The sequence below is a fragment of the Perca flavescens genome, chromosome 16 (assembly GCF_004354835.1).
Source record: "Perca flavescens isolate YP-PL-M2 chromosome 16, PFLA_1.0, whole genome shotgun sequence".
Lineage (NCBI taxonomy): Eukaryota > Metazoa > Chordata > Actinopteri > Perciformes > Percidae > Perca > Perca flavescens.
In genome coordinates, this window is record NC_041346.1 from 10,079,129 (window position 1) to 10,086,405 (window position 7,277).

The window sequence follows — 7,277 nt, forward strand, 5'->3', positions numbered from 1 at the left end:
AGTATGGCGAAAACAGTCATGGTATAGAATGTCAAACAGTCATAATATGGTATGTCAAACAGTCATAGTATAGCATGTCAAACAGTCATAGTATAGCATGTCGAAAAAAGTGATAAAAAAGTCATAGTATAGCATGTCGAAAAAAGTGACAAAACAGTCATAGTATAGTATGGCGAAAACAGTCATAGCATGGTATGTCAAACAGTCATAGTATACTATGTCAAAAACAGTCATAGTATAGCATGTCAAACAGTCATAGTATAGCATGGCGAAAAAAGTGACAAAACAGTCATAGTATAGTATTTCAAAATAATTTATAAAAAGTCATAGTATAGTAGGTCGAAAACAGTCATAGTATAGTATGTCAAACAGTCATAGTATAGCATGTCGAAAAAAGTGATAAAAAGTCATAGTATAAGTATGGCGAAAACAGTCATAGTATAGTATGTCAAACAGTCTTATGACTGTTTTTGTCGAAAAAGTGACAAAACAGTCATAGTATAGTATGGCGAAAACAATCATAGTATAGTATGTCGAAAACAGTCATAGTATAGCATAGACAAAACATAGTATAGTAAAAAAAACAAAACAGTCATAGTATAGTATGTCAAATTTCAAAATAAATTATAAAAAGTCATAGTATAGTATAGTAAAAAAACAGTCATAGTATAGTATGTCAAACAGTCATAGTATAGCATGTCAAACAGTGTCAAAGCAGTAAAAAAATAGTATGTCGAAAACAGTCATAGTCATAGTATAGTATGAAAAACAGTCATAGTATAAAAAGTCATAGTATAGTAGCATGTCGAAAAAAAACAGTCATAGTATAGTATGTCAAACAGTCATAGTCATAGTATAGTATGTCAAAAAAAAATAGTATAGTATGTAAAACAGTCATAGTATAGCATGTCAAAAAAAGTGATAAAAAGTCATAGTATAGTATGGCGAAAACAGTCATAGTATAGAATGTCAAACAGTCATAATATGGTATGTCAAACAGTCATAGTATAGCATGTCAAACAGTCATAGTATAGCATGTCGAAAAAGTGAAAAAGTGATAGATAAAAAGTCATAGTATAGCATGTCGAAAAAAGTGATAAAACAGTCATAGTATAGTATGTCGAAATAATTTATAAAAACAGTCATAGTATAGTATGTCGAAAACAGTCATAGTATAGTATGTCAAAAACAGTCATAGTATAGCATGTCAAACAGTCATAGTATAGCATGTCAAAAAAAGTGACAAAACAGTCATAGTATAGTATTCGAAATAATTTATAAAAAGTCATAGTATAGTAGGTCGAAAACAGTCATAGTATAGTATGTCAAACAGTCATAGTATAGTATGTCAAACAGTCATAGTAAAGTGCGAAAAAAGTCATAGTATAGTATGGAAAAAATAGTATAGTATATAAAAACAGTCATAGTATAGTATGAAAACAGTCATAGTATAGTATGTCAAACAGTCTAAAAATGACATAGTATTATGTCGAAAAAAGTGACAAAACAGTCATAGTATAGTATGGCGAAAACAATCATAGTATAGTATGTATAAAAAAAACAGTCATAGTATAGCATAAAAAAAAAGTGACAAAACAGTCATAGTATAGTATTTCAAAATAATTTATAAAAAGTCATAGTATAGTAGGTCGAAAACAGTCATAGTATAGTATGTCAAACAGTCATAGTATAGCATGTCAAAAAAAGTGATAAAACGGTCATAGTATAGCATGTCGAAAAAAGTAATAAAAAGTAAATAGTGATAAAACAGTCATAGTATAGCATGTCAAAAAAAGTGATAAAAAGTCATAGTATAGTATGTCGAAAACAGTCATAGTATAGTATGTCAAAAACAGTCATAGTATAGCATGTAGAAAAAGTGATAAAAAGTCATAGTATAGTATGTCAAAAAAAGTGATAAAAAGTCATAGTATAGTATAAAAAAAAAATAGTATAGTATGTCAAAAAGTCAAACATGTCAAAAAAGTCATAGTATAGTATGTCAAACAGTCATAGTATAGTATGTCAAAAACAGTCATAGTATAGCATGTCGAAAAAAGTGATAAAACAGTCATAGTATAGCATGTCGAAAAAAGTGATAAAAAGTCATAGGATAGTATGTCAAAAACAGTCATAGTATAGCATGTCAAACAGTCATAGTATATCATGGCGAAAAAAGTGACAAAACAGTAATAGTATAGTATGTCGAAATAATTTATAAAAAGTCATAGTATAGTATGTCGAAAACAGTCATAGTATAGTATGTCAAACAGTCATAGTATAGCATGTCGAAACAAGTGATAAAACAGTCATAGTATAGCATGTCGAAAAAAGTGATAAAAAGTCATAGGATAGTATGTCAAAAACAGTCATAGTATAGTATGTCAAACAGTCATAGTATAGCATGTCGAAAAAAGTGATAAAAAGTCGTAGTATAGTATGGCGAAAACAGTCATGGTATAGAATGTCAAACAGTCATAATATGGTATGTCAAACAGTCATAGTATAGCATGTCAAACAGTCATAGTATAGCATGTCGAAAAAAGTGATAAAAAAGTCATAGTATAGCATGTCGAAAAAAGTGACAAAACAGTCATAGTATAGTATGGCGAAAACAGTCATAGTATGGTATGTCAAACAGTCATAGTCATAGTATAGTATGTCAAAAACAGTCATAGTATAGCATGTCAAACAGTCATAGTATAGCATGGCGAAAAAAGTGACAAAACAGTCATAGTATAGTATTTCGAAATAATTTATAAAAAGTCATAGTATAGTAGGTTGAAAAACGTGATAAAAAGTCATAGTATAGTATGGCCAAAACAGTCATAGTATAGTATGTCAAACAGTCATAAAACAGTCATAAAAGTGAGTAAAACAAATAGTATAGTATTTCAAAATAATTTATAAAAAGTCATAGTATAGTAGGTCGAAAACAGTCATAGTATAGTATGTCAAACAGTCATAGTATAGCATGTCGAAAAAAGTGATAAAAAGTCATAGTATAAGTATGTCAAAAACAGTCATAGTATAGTATGTCAAAAACAGTCTTATGACAAACAGTGTAGTATAAAAGTGACAAAACAGATAAAACAGTCATAGTATAGTATGGCGAAAACAATCATAGTATAGTATGTCGAAAACAGTCATAGTATAGCATGGCGAAAAAAGTGACAAAACAGTCATAGTATAGTATTTCAAAATAATTTATAAAAAGTCATAGTATAGTATGGCGAAAACAGTCATAGTATAGTATGTCGAAAACAGTCATAGTATAGTATGTCAAAAAGTGATAAAACAGTCATAGTATAGCATGTAGAAAAAGTGATAAAAAGTCATAGTATAGTATGGCAAAAACAGTCATGGTATAGTATGTCGAAAACAGTCATAGTATAGTATGTCAAACAGTCATAGTATAGCATGTCAAACAGTCATAGTATAGCATGGCGAAAAAAGTGACAAAACAGTAATAGTATAGTATGTCGAAATAATTTATAAAAAGTCATAGTATAGTATGTCGAAAACAGTCATAGTATAGTATGTCAAACAGTCATAGTATAGCATGTCGAAAAAAGTGATAAAACAGTCATAGTATAGCATGTCGAAAAAAGTGATAAACAGTCATAGTATAGTATGTCAAAAACAGTCATAGTATAGTATGTCAAACAGTCATAGTATAGCATGTCGAAAAAAGTGATAAAAAAGTGATAAAAAAGTATGTTAAAATAGTATAGTATAGTAAGTAACAAAACAGTCATGGTATAGAATGTAAAACAGTCATAGTATAGCATGTCAAACAGTCATAGTATAGCATGTCGAAAAAAGTGATAAAAAAGTCATAGTATAGCATGTCGAAAAAAGTGACAAAACAGTCATAGTATAGTATGGCAAAAACAGTCATAGTATAGTATGTCAAAAACATTCATAGTATAGTATGTCAAACAGTCATAGTATAGCATGTCGAAAAACGTGATAAAAAGTCATAGTATAGTATGGCGAAAACAGTCATAGTATAGTATGTCAAACAGTCATAGTATAGCATATCAAACAGTCATAGTATAGCATGGCGAAAAAAGTGACAAAACAGTCATAGTATAGTATGTTGAAAAATAGTATAGTATTTCGAAATAATTTATAAAAAGTCATAGTATAGTATTTCGAAATAATTTATAAAAAGTCATAGTATAGTAGGTCGAAAACAGTCATAGTATAGTATGTCAAACAGTCATAGTATAGCATGTCGAAAAAAGTGATAAAACAGTCATAGTATAGCATGTCGAAAAAAGTGATAAAAAGTCATAGTATAGTATGTCGAAAACAGTCATAGTATAGTATGTCAAACAGTCATAGTATAGCATGTCAAAAAAAGTGATAAAAAGTCATAGTATAGTATGGCAAAAACAGTCATAGTATAGTATGTCAAAAACAGTCATAGTATAGTATGTCAAACAGTCATAGTATAGCATGTCAAACAGTCATAGTATAGCATGTCGAAAAAAGTGATAAAACAGTCATAGTATAGTATGTCGAAATAATTTAAAAACAGTCATAGTTTAGTATGTCGAAAACAGTCATAGTATAGTATAGTCATAGTATAGCATCGAAAAAGTGATAAAAAAATAGTATAGATGTCGAAAAAACAAACATAGTATAGCATGTCGAAAAAAGTGATAAAAAGTCATAGTATAGTATGGCGAAAACAGTCATAGTATAGCATGTCAAAAAAAGTGATAAAAAGTCATAGTATAGTATGTCGAAAACAGTCATAGTATAGCATGTCGAAAAAAGTGATAAAAAGTCATAGTATAGTATGGCAAAAACAGTCATGGTATAGTATGTCGAAAACAGTCATAGTATAGTATGTCGAAAACAGTCATAGTATAGTATGTCAAACAGTCATAGTATAGCATGTCGAAAAAGTGATAAAACAGTCATAGTGATAAAATGTCATAGTATAGCAAAAAAAAGTGATAAAACAGTCATAGTATAGTATGTCAAAAAAAAAAATGTCAAAAAGTCATAGTATAGTATGTCAAAAAAAACAGTCATAGTATAGCATAGTGACAAAAAATAGTATAGTATAAAAAGTCATAGTATATAGTCGAAAAAAAAACAGTCATAGTATAGTATGTCGAAAAACAGTCATAGTATAGTATGTCAAACAGTCATAGTATAGCATGGAAAAAAAAATTTAAAAAGTTATAGTATAGTATGTCGAAAAACAGTCATAAATAGTATGTCAAATAGTCATAAGTATAGTAGTCATGTATAGTAAAACAGTCATAGTATAGTATGTCGAAAACAGTCATAGTATAGCATGTCGAAAAAAGTGATAAAACAGTCATAGTATAGTACGTCGAAAACAGTCATAGTATAGTATGTCAAACAGTAGCAAAAAAAAGTAATAAAAGTAATAAAAGTAATAAAATGTCATAGTATAGTATGTCGAAAACAGTCATAGCATAGTATGTCAAATAGTCATAATATAGTATGTCAAAAACAGTCATAGTATAGTATGTCGAAAACAGTCATAGTATATAGCATGTCGAAAAAAGTGATAAAACAGTCATAGTATAGCATCGAAAAAAAAGTGATAAAAAGTCATAGTATAGTATGGCGAAAACAGTCATGGTATAGTATGTCGAAAACAGTCATAGTATAGTATGTCAAACAGTCATAGTATAGAATGTCAAACAGTCATAGTATAGCATGTCAAAAAAAGTGATAAAACAGTCATAGTATAGCATGTCAAAAAAAGTGATAAAAAGTCATAGTATAAGTATGGCGAAAACAGTCATAGTATAGTATGTCAAACAGTCATAGTATAGCATGTCGAAAAAAGTGATAAAAAGTCATAGTATAGTATGGCGAAAAACTGTCATGGTATAGTATATTGAAAACAGTCATAGTATAGTATGTCGAAAACAGTCATAGTATAGTATGTCAAACAGTCATAGTATAGTATGTCGAAAACATTCATAGTATAGTACGTCAAACAGGCAAAGTATAGTATGTCGAAAACAGTCATAGTATAGCATGTCGAAAAAAGTGATAAAACAGTTATAGTATAGCATGTCAAACAGTCATAGTATAGCATGTCGAAAAAAGTGATAAAAAAGTCATAGTATAGTATGTCGAAAACAGTCATAGTATAGTATGTCAAACAGTCATAGTATAGCATGTTGAAAAAATTGATAAAACAGTCATAGTATAGCATGTCGAAAAAATTTATAAAAAGTCATAGTATAGTATGGCGAAAACAATCATAGTATATTATGGCGAAAACAGTCATATCATAGTATGTCAAACAGTCATAGTATAGTATGTCGAAAACAGTCATAGTATAGTATGTTGAAAAAAGTGATCACATTTTTTATAATATTTAAAGTCCCAGCCTAGACTGGTGATTGAACCAGGGTTTGAGTTTGCAGTGCCTACTTGTTGGTTCCATTTAGAGTAGCACTAAGCTCTAAGCCACCATACACCATATGATAGTATATTGAAAGAATCTTAGTGTAGTATGTCAAAAAAGTGATTAAAAAGTCATAGTATAGTATGTCAAACATTCATAGTATAGTATGTCAAAAACTGTCATTGTATAGTATGTCAAACAGTCATTGTATAGTATGTCGAGAAAATTTATAAAAAGTCCTAGTATAGCATGTCAAACAGTCATAGTATAGCATGTTGAAAAAAGTGATAAAACAGTAATAGTATAGTATGTCAACAGTCAAAATTTATGAAAAAGTCATGGTATCGTATGTCAAAAAAACTGATAAGATTGTCATAGTATAATATGTTGAAAAAACTGAAAAAAAATCATAGTTTAGCATGTCGAAAGAGACATAGTATAGCATGTTGAAAAAAATTGGAAAAAGTAATAGTATAGAATGTTGAAAAACATAGACAACATAGACATACTATACTGTGACTTTTTTATCACTTTTTCAACATACTATACTATGACTTTTTAAACTTTTTTCAACATACTATACTATGAATTCTTCGACATGCTATAGTATGACTTTTTATCACTTTTTCAACATAGTATACTTTGACTTTTTTCAACATAATATACTATTACTTTTTTCTACTTTTGTCTACGTGCTAGGCGGATCAGCCACACCTGAATCCTCTCTGCCTGATTGCCTTCTGTTTCTATTTAAGATGGCTGGAGCTGAGTAGTTGAGGTCTCTCGATCATCACAGCCAGACATGGTTTGTTTTTGGTTTAGGTTGGATTTTGAGTTCTGTTTTCTTGGTTTTTCACACATTCAT